Raw genomic sequence first — 16,693 nt, 5'->3', positions numbered from 1 at the left:
AAAACCTGGAATTAGTGTTGCAAATGGGTGTTCTGGTTTGCTAATGCTGCCATTTTGCAAAATACCAGAAATGGATTGGCTTTTATAGAGGGGGTTTATTTGGTTACAAAGTCACCATCTTAAGGCCACAAAAGTGCCAAAGCTAAGGCTTCAACAACAGGGTACCTTCACTGAAGGATGGCCAATGGTATCTGGAAAACCTCTGTTAGCTCTGAAGATACATGGCTGGTGTCTGCTTGATCCCAGGTTGCATTTCAAAATGGCATTCTCCAAAATGTCAGCATCACCTTTCAATGGCTGTCTTCAAAATGTCTCTTTAAGCCACAGCAAGCAGTGAGCTCCTGTCTGAGCTTTCATATGGCTCCAGTGAACTAATCAAGGCACAATCTAAATGGGTGGGGCCACACTCCATGGAAACATCTAGTCAGAGTTATCACCTACAGTTGAATGGTTCACATCTCCATGGAAGCAAACTAATCCACCAGTTCCAACCAAATCAACACTAATACATCTACCTCCACAAGATTGCATCAAAGATAATGGCATTTTGGAGGTTATTATACATCCAAACCAGCAAAATGGGTTAAAAATGGTGAATTATACTATCACTTTAACGAAAGTCCACAGTTTACTTTAGCATTCCATGCTTCTATTATTATAGTCCCATGGCTTTAAAAAAAATATATTCCAGTAACCTATATACAACTTAAATGTCCCCTTTAAACCACATTCAAATATGTGAAAGTAAATTTCATTGTATGCATTTTATGTTTTTTCTCTGATTTTTTGGGATATATGCTGATTTTTGAAATGTTGCCCTGGATGCATTTATAAAGATGGATTCTGGTATTATGAGAATGAATCAACTGAAAGAAAACCCCCCTTTAATCTGGGTCACTTTCCTTGCAGTCACCTCTACTTTATTGAATTTTTCTTCTCATCACAACATGCATTTCTGTGTTTTAAGACTGTGTATCATCTATCTTTGTAACTTCAATGTCTATTGCAGATTTTGTATGTAGTTCTGCTAAAATAATCTTTGCTGAATGGAGTGACAGATAAATGTGTGGAAGGTTAAATTCAGAATGGAGCCTGGACCTGAAATATATAAATATATATATAAATAAGGAAAGCTTTTAGGTGGAAAAGAACTTCAAATTCATTTAATAAAATTTATGACACTTCTGCTTAACACCATTTAAGTTTTTAATCCAGATTTTCTTCTTTAATAACTCTTTGATGTGATTAAGTCATTGTTCCTTTATTACATACGAAGAAGAAACAGCTTAGAGAAATTAAGTAATGAGCTCAAAGTTACAGAGGCAGAAACAGGATTCAAAAGCAGGCTATCTAAAGTGAAGACACTCCCTTAGGCATCACATTATATTCACCCAAGTAGAACATGAAAATTATAGTTAAACCTTAAGGATTCATGGGTGTATTTGAGTTAAACTCCTACTTCTGGAAGGATGCTCCCCAAACAATATTCCGTCACTGGTGGATACAGGTGTGAATCAAAACAAACAAAATGTTAGACCCTTATTGGACAAGTCATCTTCCATTGGTAATTCACTGTTTTCATATTTTAATATATCCTTGCCAACTCTGGGCATTTGTAATTTATTTGTCATATTAATTATTGGGATATTAGGTTTCCTAGATATTTTTATTTCACTGACATTGATTGTTAGTGAAGTTGAACATATTTTCACATTTATAAGTTATTTTTACTTTTGCTCTCTGAATCATTGGTTCCCATCCTTGGTTCTTTAACTTCTTAGCATTTTTTATTCTTATTTACAACACTTGTTACATCTACTTATTATGTTCTGGAATATCAAATATATTCCAACATTTTCCTTAGATTTTCATTTGTCAGGTTTTTCTATGTTTTTGACATGCAGGTCTCTATGAATTTTAATACATATTTGCTCTCAGTTTTATCCCTTTGTATTTCTTTAATCTCAGTTAATCCTCAGAGAGTTAATCTATACTTTCATCAGAATTATTCTATTTTTTTATCTTTCCTCCAACTTCAATTTACATTGTAGTTGGTGTTGATATGAAATTAAGTTTATTTGTTTCTGACAAGTGACCAATAATACAAGCACCAATTTTTTTTAAAATCCATTCCTTTCTACATTGACTTTCATGCCACTGTTTTAATATAACTTTTATTTAAAAAAAAAAGACCCATTCAGAATTTCTCTTTGTCTTGCATCCCTAAATCAGCTCCTAGTCTTTCATACTGGGATATGGCTTCAATGTCTAGAGGTGCAGCAGGTAATCAGTGATTGTGAGGATAGTAAACACATGTATGAACTAAAGGAAGACAGGTTTCTTAATGTCATTTAGTTGTCAAAATAGCCATGGACACCCTAATCCTAAACCTGTTATGTGTGGATAAATAAACCTGAACATTTTTAGCCTTGTTTTTCTTTGCCTTTCTGTTACATGCAGCTAGATGTGAATCGTAACTAGATACAAAGTTTTGATACATTTTAAGTTTTTTGAAACATGACCCACCAATAAAATAGCTGCACGAGAATGGTTTGATTTGGCATTATTTTGTAATGATCATGCTAATAATATTGCATTTTTCCTTTAATTACTACTGTACCCTAAAAAATACCATGAGAAGTTAGAGAACATCTGGAGGAGAGCTACAAAAAAACAAGAAAAAATCCAGAAACCTGCCATGTTGGAGCCATAAAATGCAACTAGAGAAGTTTTTATGCCTAAGTGAGGACTGCTTGGAGGAGAAAGCTATCTTCAACTTCAATGCAATATAAAAGTGAGGATGTTCAGTAATAAGCACTATGACAAGAGCCCATTTCCACTAAAAGCATAACCTCTATACTGATAAAACTCCTGCATGTGATAGATGATGGGGTGGAGTCACTTGTCTGCTGGACATCAGCCTAAACACTGATGTAATTGTTTACAGTGTATCTCAGCAACTCCAGGAAAAGTTCTACTCCAGTAACCTATGGCTGTAATAGCTACAAAGCCCACAACCCTCTGTGCATCACCATCCCATGTTTGAATATGGACCAGTGGCATCAATCTCATTTGGGAGGTTATCAGAAATGCAGACTCCATCCTCCCCACACACACACTTGCTGAATTCAACTTTGTATTTTACAGGCTCAACAGGTGGTTTGCACAAAAAGTTTATGAGACCATGGTCTAATGGACCCAGAACTAAGGCCAGAATTTATCAGAGGCAAGTGATGGTAGTAACAAAGAGAGGTTTCAGTAGTGGACAAAAATTCTTAGATATTCCAGTCATTTATAGCTGTATTAAGGATGAGGGTAACTGAACTGTCTGTGTATTAAACTCTCCCATGGTGAGAGGAAGTTGATTGTGAAAAAGATCTCAAAAGACTTCTCTGAAGGCAATAATTGAAGAAAACTTGAGAAACACTGGCCTTGAGCTATGGATAAAGAGAAGACTTTTGTGACAGGTAAGTCCCAGAAACAGAGGAAGGAAAAGAGAGGAGTAGCCCATTATCAAAATCTTAATTCTCCAGCACTGGGTGTGGATTCTGCATTCACTGCATTCCATTCTCTCCCAACTTCTGTTTTGCACTTTGCTCACTCACTAATTCAATGTCACCAATTCTGTCTTAGTTTTCTAGGATTCTCTGACAAACACCATGATGCTCAGCTGGTTTAAACAATAAGAATTTAATGGCTTACATGTTTATACACTAAAATTCCCAAATCAAGTTTTGGAAGAGGCCATTTGTTTCCTGGGTTCTGTAAAGTTTTGCTAATGGAGACCTCATGGTGGTGTCATTGGTTTCCTCATTCTGTGTGCTGCTCTGACTTCTGGCTTTTGACAATGCTTCCAATAATGTGAACTAAGGATCAGGCTGATTCCATTTGGACATATCTAAACAGGATCTTAAAAGATTCTATTAAAAAGGAGCCCACAATTTAACTGATAATATATGTTTAAATGGTCCTATTTACACATGAGTTCATACCCACAGGAACAAGTTTTAAGTACAAGGACATGTCTTTTGAGGGTGCATATAATTCTAATACAGTCTTCCCTCTGGAACCCCCAAAGAGACATGATCTTCCTTCCTGCAAAATACATTCACCAAGGGCAGGCCATGCTCCACCCTGGCCACCCTGCAGCCAACCCCATGCCTCTCTCCATGGGTCCTGCCTTATACTCCCAATCCCACTGCTTCTGGCCCAAGAGCCACACTGAACCAGCCTCTTCAATGCCCATTCACAACATGTCTTTGCTTCCCAAAGGAAGCCAGAGACCAAAGTTGGACACCTGCCAACTGGGAATGCTGGTTTAATGCAAACTGTGCAGAAACACCTAGCTGGTGGAGACAACAAAGAGAAAGATAAGGATGACCAAGAATTGGAAAGCCCCATTCCACCTAACAGACTCTTTTCTTCTGTGGTTTGGTTGCCTGGGGTGAAAAACATTTCACAGCCTCACAAGTGAATGAGTACCCAGGCACCAAGGTGGCTATCAAATACCAAATACCCAACAAAAGAACTGGTGTCTTCTTCAAAATACCTCTGTTTTGGAAGATCTAAGGAAATGAAAGCACCCATTCCTTGGCCTTAAGTCTCCCTATTGATAGAAATGACTCCAACCCCAAAAGTTGTTTTTATCCATTCATGGTTGAATGTTATTTAGATATAATTGTAACCCCCCATCTTCCACAACAGTTTTACCTAGAGGTGACTTTATCAAAAATTTGCCAAGAGCTTAGTAAAGTGATGTTGTCAAAATTTTTAATAAATATATTCACCCCATCACCATATCCAAAATCTTTAAGTCACTTTATTGACAATTCTAAGTACAAAGTCTTGGAAAATCAGTTATGAATGTACTGCATACTGTGGGAAAATTACTCTTCATCTGTGGACCTGTGGAACTTAGGAAAAATGCTATCTGCTCCCAAAATAAATGGAGGGAGAGGGAAAGGATATACACTGCAATTGAAGAAGGAGGAAATTGAAAGGAAAACTGACATATCTGACACAAGTCAGAAATTCACCAGGCTAGTCTCCATTTGACTTCAAGGTCAGCTATCTGTCAATTGATGCTTAATCCTTTGGAGCTCCAGGAGTGGAAACTCCAATATTTTCAACTGCTCCAAACTTCACATCCTATTGGTTCTGTTTGCCTTGAGAACCTTGAGTAATACGAGTTCCCTTCCTCATCAGCTAGGACCTCCAGTTACAAAATTGTTTGTCTTAATTTTGCAATGGGGACCTAGTATTCCCACTCTCTCCCATCATATATGAGCATTCATAGAAGACATAAACCATGATTTTGAAAGGACAATTTTTGGTGATGGGCCCCAAATGGGAACTAACAAAATTCTCATCAACCTCAAGGTGGGATAAATAAACATACGTATTTTAACACAAAAGATTCCTATGTACCAATGATCATGGTTGGTCTTCAATTGCATCAAAAATATGGATAAAGTCAAGGAAATAATATTTAATTAGAATATATAATGTATAATTGATTCATATAAATTCCACAAGCTATCACATTAAACATATAAGTAATAGTACCGAGAGTATCTTCCTGAGAAAGAGGGAAGTGTGTAGAAAAAAGCAGACACATGGAAATTTCTAGGGTCCTGGTTTTACAGGAATATAAATTTTGTAAAATTTAAACAAGGTGAATATTTATAAGATTCTTGTCTATGTAAGTAGTATATTTTTAAAAAATTTATTCTTATTGCAAAGCATGGGTATCAAGATTCTACAATGGCTGTTATAGTAAATACATAGATTTGTCACTCACATATCCCTGAAGGTTTATAGCATACTATAGAAAGGGCAGATCATTTGCTTACAGAAATGAAAAAGTTACATACATCATCAAATAAAATTGATGATATCTGAAACTTGAGATGGTCCTTGTTCCATGAACTTATCAAAGAATCATAATTTCTGGCTCAGAGACTTTGATCATGGCAATCCCAAGTACCTCTTCTGTCCAAGAACAAATGCCACATTTATAATTTCCCTCCCAAAGAATGTTTCCAGAGCACCCTTCATTTCTTTATTCCTCAGACTGTAGATGAAGGGGTTCAGCATGGGCATGCTCATGGTGTACATCATAGAGGCAGTTGCACTTGCATGTGCAATTAGTGATGTGGTAGAGCTAAGATATACTCCTAGGTTTGTATGATAAAATAAGATGACAACTGAGAGATATGACACAAAGGTGGAAAATGCTTTATTCTTCCCCTGAACTGATGAGATTACATGCACAGAAGACAAAATCTTGGAATAAGAGTAAATTATACCAGTGAAGGGACCAAGACGCAGCAGCCCTGCTGCAAAATGCATCACTATTTCCTTGAGGAGGTTGTCAGAAAAAGAAAGTTGGACTATGTGTTCAAGGTCATGGAAAAAAGTGGAGAATTTCCAAATGTTTACAAAAGGACAGGCCTAAAACCATTAAGCTGTATAAGAAGGAATGCAGGGTGCTCACCATGCAGGACCCCAGAACCAGCAGGATGCAGAGCTGTGGGTTCATGTTGACTGTGTAGTGCAGGGGGTGACAGATGGCCACAAAGTGGTCATAGGCCATCATGGTCAGAAGGAAGTTATCCAACCCTCCAAAGAGTAAGAAAAAGTACATCTGGGTGAGGCAGGCTGCATGGGAAATGATTTTTCTCTGTGTTTGTATACTCATCAGCATATTTGGCATGGTGGTGGGGATAAAACATATGCTAGCAAAGGACAGGTTGGAGAGGAAGAAGTACATGGGCAGATGGAGGTGGGAGTCAGTGATGTTTCCCTGGATGATGAGCAGGTTCCCACAGACAGTGACCAGGTACATAGACAGGAACAGCCTAAAGAGGAAGAGCTGCAATTCTGGATCCTCTGAAAACCCCCAAAGTAGAAACTGAAATTCATGTATCATTTTCTGGTTCCATGCATTTGATGTGACTACCTGAAAAGAGAGAAATAGCATGACTAATTTTCAGACAAAAAACAGTTACTAATCTATCTATAACTTATATTTTGGACTCAGAAATTAACTTCTGAATTCGGTTATCAATTCTAAACAGAGATCCCCTTTTCTTATTAGGAATTACTGTCCAACTTTCAAAACATTCCCCAAGCCATCATGCATTCTATTTTTTTTTCTATGAGAAATCCTTTTATTCATTTGTGGGTTGAATACTCCATCTGGCTCTGCTGCAGACACTGACTAGGCAATGGAAATAATGTCCTGAATACAAAAGTTGCCTGCAATCTGATGATGGAGAAAGAAAAGCAAATAAAATCATAATCATATAGTGCCATATAGTGAGAACTGCTAAAATGAAAATAAGTAAAATGGAGAATTTGAGTTGAGGCACTAAATGTTCAGGCAAGTCTGGCAAACAGGGAAATATTTGAACAGAGACCTCAAGATTCAGAATGCAAAAGTCTCAGCATGTCAGAAGTTTCCCAGAAAAGGAAATGTCCAGGACAAAAGCCCTAAGGAAAGGCTTGATTTGATGTTTGAGGTCAACATGGAATGCAGTGTGGCATAGGATTAGTAAAAGTGAGAGGGATGGGAGATGTGTCAGTGATGATTTAAGAACAAGGTAGCACCCTGATGATGAAACTTCAAATTATAAGGAGTCTCTTATCTACACGTTGTAGTGCTTGCACTTTACTAACTTAGTTGCAAATGTGTATTAGCCAGTGTTTTCCAGAGAGATGAAATTGGAAGGATATTTATATAACTAGATAGATCATATATATATACACACACACACACACACACATATATATATAAACATTAAGAGATTTATGATTTGATTTGTTTCCAGTGCATGGGGAATAACAAATTCAAATTCCATCTGGCAGAAAAGACATAAACTCAATGAATGTAATGTTGAATTCCCCCATGGAAGCTGCACAAAGGAAATTCCAATGAATGTGATGAAGAAATCCCCAGGAGAAGATACATGCTTGAAGTGGAGACAGAAAATCATTTTTATGATAATGAAATCCTCAGTTCTCCCTTGAAGGTCCATAAAATGGGATGAGGAAAGTCCTTTCATTGCTGAAGACAGTCTCCTTTTCTGATGGTAGATGCAATCAGCCATAGATGCAATTAACTGATGAATGATCTAAATTCATCTGTGAAATACCCTCATGGTAAAAATCAGGCCAATGATTGCTTGACCAAAAATCTTTAAACCATAACCCAGCCAAGTTGGCATATGAACGTAACCATCACAATCCACACATAGTAAACTTCTCATCCATACATATTTCTTTAATGATAATTAATTTCTAAAAAATTAAAATGTAGACATACTTTCACCTAACATAATTAACCTGTACTGCAAACTAACCAGAAATGCACTAACACATTCCCCACAAGAGGATGCAAGTACTTAGTTAATATTATTATGCTTTATATCTTGTAACTTAAATATTATTACATAAATTAATACAACTAATTTTATACCATATAGGGATAAGGGAGGAGAGAAAAATATATTTGCTTTATGAATATATACTAATATATCCATAACAAAGCAAGGAAGAAAAAGTCAGTGCACTCCTCATTTCTGCAAATGACTATGTGGCCATAGTTCATATTTAAAACTACTGCCTTCCTCTACCCATTCCAAATTCACTGTAGCTTCAGCAAGAACCTCAGCTGGTTGTGGCTATTTGCTTGGTGTGGCAACCCAGTTCTTCAGTCCTGAAAGGTCTTTTCTACTAGGAGTCCTGCCTGGATTGGTTTGTTACAGTTGTCCATTGACTTTAACCACAGGACATAGCATTACTAAGAGATGCTCGAAAGGATCTCCTATATTCTAAACAAACTCTTCTTTATTGGCATCACAGAGTTGCAATTCTGTTTCCACTTGATTATCAGAATTGTTCACTTCAGCCAGTAGAGTAAATCCTAAATGCTTTCTTTTCCTGTTGATTCAGAGGCATGAAAACTCCAAGGTTGTCCAATGGCAATAATTCTTCCAGTTCTATGGAAACATTGTTGTGCCTCCTGGTGGGAGCACTCTTCCCTTTGGAAAAAAGACCTCTGGACAAGCAGAGCACAAGATCAAAGATATAGGAAGCAAAGGTTTTCTAAAGAATCACTAGGGACAATAGTGAGCCATGCCACTCCAATTTCCATGCCTTAGCTCCTGGATCTGTGAATGCAGGCTATGGAAGAAACAGAACCACAGTGTGGATGCCAATTTAGATTATATACAGATACCTGGAGAATATTGCCCCAGCACCATAATTAAATGTTTGAAAGGCTATTTCTCCATTCTATCAATCCATCTGTATCAGTGAATTTCATGACAATGTGCCCATTCCCACACTCCATTTGCTGTGAAGTGAGTTCTTTCATCAGAAGCAATGCTGGGTGGAATACTTTGTTGGTGGATAAAGTATTCTGTAAGTCCACAGATGGTTGTTTCACAGAAGCATTGCATGTAAGGAATATAAATCCACATTCAGAAGGCAGATTTATTCCTGTAAGAAAAAAACATTGCCCCTTCCATTATGAAAGTGGTCCAATGCAAAGAAACTGTCAACAGGTAGCAGAGTGATTATTTCAGGGAGTGTTGCCATATCAGGGACTTATTGTTGGTCTCTGCTGTTGTCAGACTTGGCATTCAGTACTGGCTGTAGCAGTGTTGGCCTTGGTGGGTGGAAGTCAATGTTGCTGAACCCATGCATAAACTGCAACCTATTGTCATGGTCACTTTGTTCATGAGCCCATTGGGCAATGACAAGTGTGACTTGCAAAAGATGTCACTGGCTGTTATCCATATTTGATGGTTGGGTTCATGTGTCAACTTGGCTGGGGGTCTGTGTCCTGTTGTTTGGTCAAGCAAGCACTGGCCTGATTGTTACTGTAAGGACATTTCATGCACTTAACTTATCAGTAATTTGATTACATCTATGCATGAGTGCATCTAAAATCAGCTGAGGAGATTGCCTTCAATAATGAGAGATATCTTATCCAAACACCTGAAGGCTTTAAAGGGAGAAGGGATGATTTCAGCAGTAAGAAAAGAGAATTTATTTCTCTACTTCAGCAAGCCAGCTTCTCCTGGAGAATTCATCATGGACTTTCATCAGAATTCCCAGCTTGCAGGCTGCCCTCTGGAATTTGGGCAGGTGCATCAACACAATCATGTGAAACAATTCTTACAAAAATCTCATACTATCTCCTGTTGTTTCTCTTTCCCTAGAGAATTCTGACTAATATACACAGAATGGGTTATCCTATCCACTGACTTTCAAAATCCTCCTCTGATGAAGTCACCCTTTGTGAGCATTTACGTGGGGCACAATACTTTCCTGCTTCTCACCTACTGAGGAAGGTCTATACACATAGACTTCCCCCTGACTTCTTTGTCCTGAGTTCTACTGACTTCTCCCTCTTCTTTGTCACCAATTTTCCAAGCATTTTCTTTCTAAATCCATGATCATCTAGACAAAACAGTGGCCACAGCCCACAAATGCAAATCTGATAATTTCTCCTTCCAATCAAAATGAATAACCCATTGCACTGCTTCAAGTCCTTCAAACTGGAAGGTTTCCCTCCACCACTGCTTTTCAGGGACAGCCTAGAAAGGATCTGTAGTGCTGCAGCTGCCCACTTACAGATAGCACTGTATATCATGCAGAACCATTTCAAAACAAGACCCAAATGTTCTTTGCTAGGTAAATTCATCATAGGGAACTTCCAAAGAAGCCAGAGTGGCTGCCAAGGAAACAGAAGGAATTGAGGCAGGATTGGGGGCCATGGGCATTTGGGCCACTTCCACCTGCAACTTACTTGTGGTTCCAGGGCCCGTGTAAACAGGATCTCCTACATACCAGTTTCTTTCGTTAGTGGAGTGCTGCTGTACACACCAACCTTTAGGGCTTTTGGGATCCAAAAGTACCCGGCTTGTGATGGGCAACTTGGGTCTTATGGCAATTTGGTGACCAATTGTTAAGAAACCATCTAGCCATTACTAACACCCAGTAGCAGGAAAAGGTGGAAAAAGAAAGTAGTTTTCTACAGAGGGTGGTAGGGCTTTGCTCCAAATTCCTTCTATCATAGGGTTATGCCAAATGCTCCAAACAGCCTTTGTGAAAATTCCAGCACCATTGGATCATGTGACCCAAATGGCAGAGCAGCTTGCATGGCAGGCTGGACTTGTGGTAGACCCTCCTCTTTTCCAAGTTATCACTCAAAACTAGCAGCTTTTCATATCACTCAATAAATGGGCTGGAAAACACCAAAATGACCAACTGTTGCCTCCAAAATCAAAAGATGACAAATAGGTGTTTTGCTCTTTGGGGATTGTAGGAACAGCCCGATGCCACAGCTTATCCTTTACCTTAGAGTGGATTTCTCAACATGCTCCCACACTACTGGACTGAGGGAATTTTGCTGAGAGAGAAGGCTACTCAAATTGGTTGTTTTGTTCTGCTACAGTCTGACAGGCAAAAGCCTTACAAATATTCTGGAGAAGTTATTAATTCTAGTTTGTTAAGTTCAATCAGCATAATATCATCAATATAATGGATGAGGGTGAAGTGAGATAAGAACAAATTTCCTTCAGACTAGATTATGACATTGGCCTGAAGAGTTGATATACCCCTGAGGTAAGAGAGTGCAGATGTATTGTTGGCCTGAACAGCTGAAATTAAACTACTTTCAGTAATTTTTCAAACAAGTATCAAAAAAGCATCTGGCAGGTCATTAGCTGCATATCAGCTGTATTAGTTTCCCAACTGCTACAACAAACACCATACAATGGGTTGGCTTAAACCGTGGGAAAATAACCAAAATTGAGGTATCAGGAAGCACAGTCTTGTAGACTGTGGAGTTCTGGGGTTGGCTGCCAGCAATCTTTGGGTCCTCAGGTTTTTTTCTCAAATGCCAGTACATTCGATGATTTTGTCAATTTTCCCTTCTAGGTTCTGTTGCTTCCAAGGTCTTTCTTGTGGATTTCTCTCTATGGTCTTCTCTATAAGGCCTCCAGTAATATGACTGACAGCCATCCTGATTCAGTTGGCTACATCTTAACTAAAAGTAATTTCTTCAAATGGTCTTCTGTTATCCTCAAATACCTTCAAACGTCTTCAGTTTCCTCAAGCAGTGATATCATATCTGGAAGAGCAGCTGCTATAAAAGTCATCACCTGATTAACTTTATGAAAATCCACTGTCCTTTTCCAAGATCCATATATTTTCTGCCTATGATGTCCAATAGGAGAGTTGAATGGAGATGCAACGGGAATCACCACCCCTATACCTTTCAAGTCCTTGGTGTGGGTACTAACCTCTGCAATCCTTCCTGGTTTGTGGCGCTGCTTCTGTTTCACTGTTTTTCTAGGTAAATGCAGTTCTAATGGCTTCCACTTGACTTTCCTTCCATAAAGCCTCTCATTCCACAGAACAGGGAACCAATGTGGGGATCATGCCAGTTTCTGAGTATGTCTATTTCAATTATGCATTATGGAATGGGAGAAAGAACCACAGAACAAGATAGATAATAAACTGGAATCACTGTAGAGTCAGATATGAGCTAAAACTGCATTGATCACCTTACCTTCATAAGTCCCTATATTTACTGGGGACCATGGTGACATTTTGGATCTTGTGGAATTAATGTCAGTTCAGAGCCAGTATCTGGTAATCCCTGAAATATTTGATCATTTCTTTTTCCTTAATGCACAAACACCAAGGTAGAAGGCCATTGGCTGATTTGGAAACTGCTGGGGTGAGATGAACAGTAAAATTTTTTGGCAGTATAGCAGAGTCCTTCCCCATGGTGTCCTGTTTTTGACTTCATTCCAGGGGTTCTGGGCCTGTAAGTTGTCCCAAGTCTGAGGAACCATGAATTTGTTTTGTTATTCAAGTTATGCTATTGTTCACTTTACCTAGAACTCTTGTGATCATAGATATCAAATAAGAATCCAATAGACTGTTCATCCATTTCAATTCTAGGTCACGCAAGATCAACTAGATAATGCCACATATCTCTGTGAGTCAGAACATTCTGATTAAAGCTTTGACTCTGCTCTCCATTATGGTGAACATTCCCACAACATTGGCAATTAAATGCTGCCACTTGGCTTCTGTGTTGTCTTTGTGGATTCAAATTCAGTGACAGAAATTCCAACATGAGCTTCTGATATACAGAAAAAAATGAAATAGTGTCCTTCAAGGATGAAGGAGCAGCTCTCATAAATTTATTCCTCATAGCTGTGAAAGCTGTATCCTCTGAACATTCCTGGGTTGGGTAAGCAGTTCTGACATGATAAATCCCTCTAACATTCCAATCACTCTAAGCCTTTGGATACTATTTTGCATTACACAAAGGCAGTTCTGGCATTTCAACCTCACCTAATATGGGTGACTGCTTGGTCCATGCTTCAGCCAATAACTGAACAAACTGATGCAGCACTTTCTAACTTCTCAAGTTACATTATTGAATCCAGAATCTCTGCTTAATGGGCCTGTGATGGAAAAGGTTATATGTCAACTTGGCCAGGTAATGGTGCCTGTTTGTCTGGTCAAGCAAAGGCTGATCTAACCATTACTGAGTGTTCATTTTTTGGACTAAAGTCATCAGCAAGTGGATTGCATTTATGGCTGTTTACATCTACATTAGGGGAGTGTCCTTAGCAATGAGATACATAATCCAATCAGAGAAATATTTTCATCTCTACTTCAGCCAGCCAGCCTTTCCTGGGGAATTCATTGAAAACCTTCATTGAATTTGCCAGTTTTCAGCCTTCCCTATAGAAGTTGGACACATATGTCCACACAGTTGCTTGAGACACTTTAAAATCTCATATTTACAGATATCTCCTGTTGGTTCTGTTTCCCCAGGGAACCCTGACTAATACAGGACAAATTCCATAAATTCACCCTACCCAAATTTATGTTCCTTCCACCATTACCCCACATCCTTCAATATGCCTATGCATATTTATTTGATATCTTTTGTATACATTGGAGAAATCATGTAGTTCTTTGGAGTGCAGCACACTTCCTCAAGGGTCTCACTTTGGAATTAAACTTTTGGAGCCTGTTGGGACTTCACTTATAGGACTGGAAGAAAAGTGTGTTTATTGGGTGTGTCATGAGAGGAATTAGCTGTGTCTTGCAAGCCAACCACCTCTGGGCATTCCATTAGAGTTACATCTGGTGAAACAGGGTTAACATCTGCAGCTGAAAGTGGGAAGCCTGATTCCTCAGGAGAGACCATTATTAGTTTACCTGGCAATGAAGACTCAGCAGAATTTAGTGTTTCAATTTCTCTGCCATCATCATCATCACCCATATGTCCCCATGCCAGTTTTCAGGATCCCATTCCATCCAAATGAATGTCTTTAATTTAACAGCAGAAACCCTGCATATTGGTAATTCAATTTGCATTGTAATTCAGCCACCCACACAATGAGGCTATGCAGCTGAGTTTCAGAAATTTCAAGCCTGCAGCTACAAAAACTAAGTTTCCTTCAGGGGACAACATAGAAACATTCATGTCCTTCATGTGGTGTTGAAATGCAAATTTAAAACCCTGAGCTCAGTCTTCTGCTTGGATGACAGTGCAAACTTAGCAAACACACACACATATATATACCCATTCACAGAAAGACACACACACACAGACACACACAACATGCACAAACACACGCACAGACAAACACAGATATAGATGCACATTCACAGATGCCTACAAACACACATACACAGAAACAGAAGCACACACACACACCACAAAATGGTCTCCTGTTGCCTTGTTACTATCACATTCTTTTCACCCCCACAAAATCTGAGTAAGCCAATGAGTACGATGCAAGCTGACAGTGTCAAATTATTTCCAAAAAATATTTAGAATCCGTTCCCCGAAACCCCAGCTTGAAAGTCCCCTTGCATATGAAATCTAGGGGTTTCATTTTGGTATGGCAGTTTTCAGCACTGTGTTTAAAGAAATATAAAAATCAACTCTATAAGCAAAGCAAGAGATAAAGACCACATATCTAATGGAGAATAAAAAATATATAATTTCAAATTGCCCCTGAAGGACTGTGATAAAAAAACTTTCCTTGGTCCTGTTGAAATTCCAGACTTGGAAATATACCTGGTATCCACAAAAACAAATAAAAGAGCAAAAACTAGTTTATCCAAAATAAAAGAATTGATATTTTTGCAGTTTCAAAACATCATATGGATTGAATACCCAAGAGTAAAATGAGCAAAGGGTAAAAACCAACGTTTCACAAAAGAAAATTTAATAAGTAGCACATGTATGGGAAATTTTTATGTGAAGTGTTGGAAGAATTTTAAATGATACCATATGCAAAAAAATCTGGAATCAGGCAAAATTGATTTTGAAGCTCAGATTTATCATACATTAGCTGTTTATATTTGATAGGAACCAAAACATTTTAATTTTTAATATAGTCACCTCTGTAGAAGTGATTTTGTTATCCATCCTCTTGAGATGGTTAAGATGTTCAATCAATATCTGTAAAACACTTAGCATGGTTCCTTCCCATCAGTGAATGAATGGCTATTATGGGACATGAGGTGAAACCGATTTTGTTTCCTGCAAAATCTGCTGAGCTTTCAAATTTACCAGGACGGTATCTCTAAGAAGAAGGTCTCCATGTGGAAGTTTTAATTCCTCCCTGTGTGGCTGATGATGGGACTGAAGCTTTACCCCATCAAGACTTCCATTCTCCAACCAGACTTGGGACTCCAGAGGAAAGAAGCATGTCCTGTCCCTCCCTGGGTAGCACATGATAGGGGCCAGTAGCAGAAGAGTTATTTACAGCTCCCATATAGCTGCTCTTTAGGCAAATTTCCTTGTTACTTCTAGCCCCAAGCTATCATTTCCCTGTGGGAAACCGGTGTGGACTGAAAGGAAATTTTTCCTACTGATTCTCTTTTCCCAGTAGCCCAGGTTATGAGTCAGGGGAATCACATTTTCATTACTTCTCCATGTACTCTACTTCCTTCCATATGTCAAATCTCCTAGAAATTTACCCAATCCATTGATTTAAAGTTTGTTCCAAAGTTTAAGGCTCAGGTCCCCACCTGCACTATGTCTCTTAGACCTTCAAATCACTGAAGTGAAGTGAGGATACAGCCCATGTGGTTGCCTCCAGACTTTGCTATTCTCTTCTTCAACAAAGTGGAGAAATGTATTCATTTGATATAAAACCATGGATGCTACACTCCACTGCTTGATGGTGCTTGACCAAAACTATTAGGCAGATCATGCTTGTAACAGAAATTACCACCTGTCATTTTGCCCTCATTTATAAAATGTTTGCTTATAATAAGATATATTTAGACTTTCATATGTGCCATGACCTGAGCCCAGCAGCATGCATAGTTCATCTCATATATTTTCCTGCATATCCTTGAGTGGTGATCAATTTATTTGTTAATACATCTATTAATATTCTTATAAATTTAAGAATAAACAAGAAATTAATAACTTCACATTGTTTAAAAAATTTTACATTGTAATAACCTAAGTACAATTCAAAATTTGCATTTTTATCATTATTCAGTTGTGCAATTCACTGGTAATATCTGCATTCACAACATGTTTCTACAATCAACACTATTTACCTTAACTCTTTTATCACCTCAAACAGAAACTCTCCACACATTAAGCAAATCTCCTCCCCAA

The 16,693-nt window shown here is 38.3% G+C and overlaps 1 pseudogene; it reads right to left on the bottom strand.

The window, feature by feature from the left end:
- Nucleotides 1–5,967: 5,967 nt before the first annotated feature.
- On the bottom strand, nt 5,968–6,931 carry LOC119525572 (annotated as a pseudogene).
- Between the last annotated feature and the right edge of the window lie 9,762 nt (nt 6,932–16,693).

The sequence above is a fragment of the Choloepus didactylus genome (genome assembly GCF_015220235.1).
Source record: "Choloepus didactylus isolate mChoDid1 chromosome 25 unlocalized genomic scaffold, mChoDid1.pri SUPER_25_unloc2, whole genome shotgun sequence".
Classification (NCBI taxonomy): Eukaryota; Metazoa; Chordata; class Mammalia; order Pilosa; family Megalonychidae; genus Choloepus; species Choloepus didactylus.
Note: the sequence above shows the minus strand (reverse complement) of the source record. Positions and strands in the feature narration are given on the sequence as shown.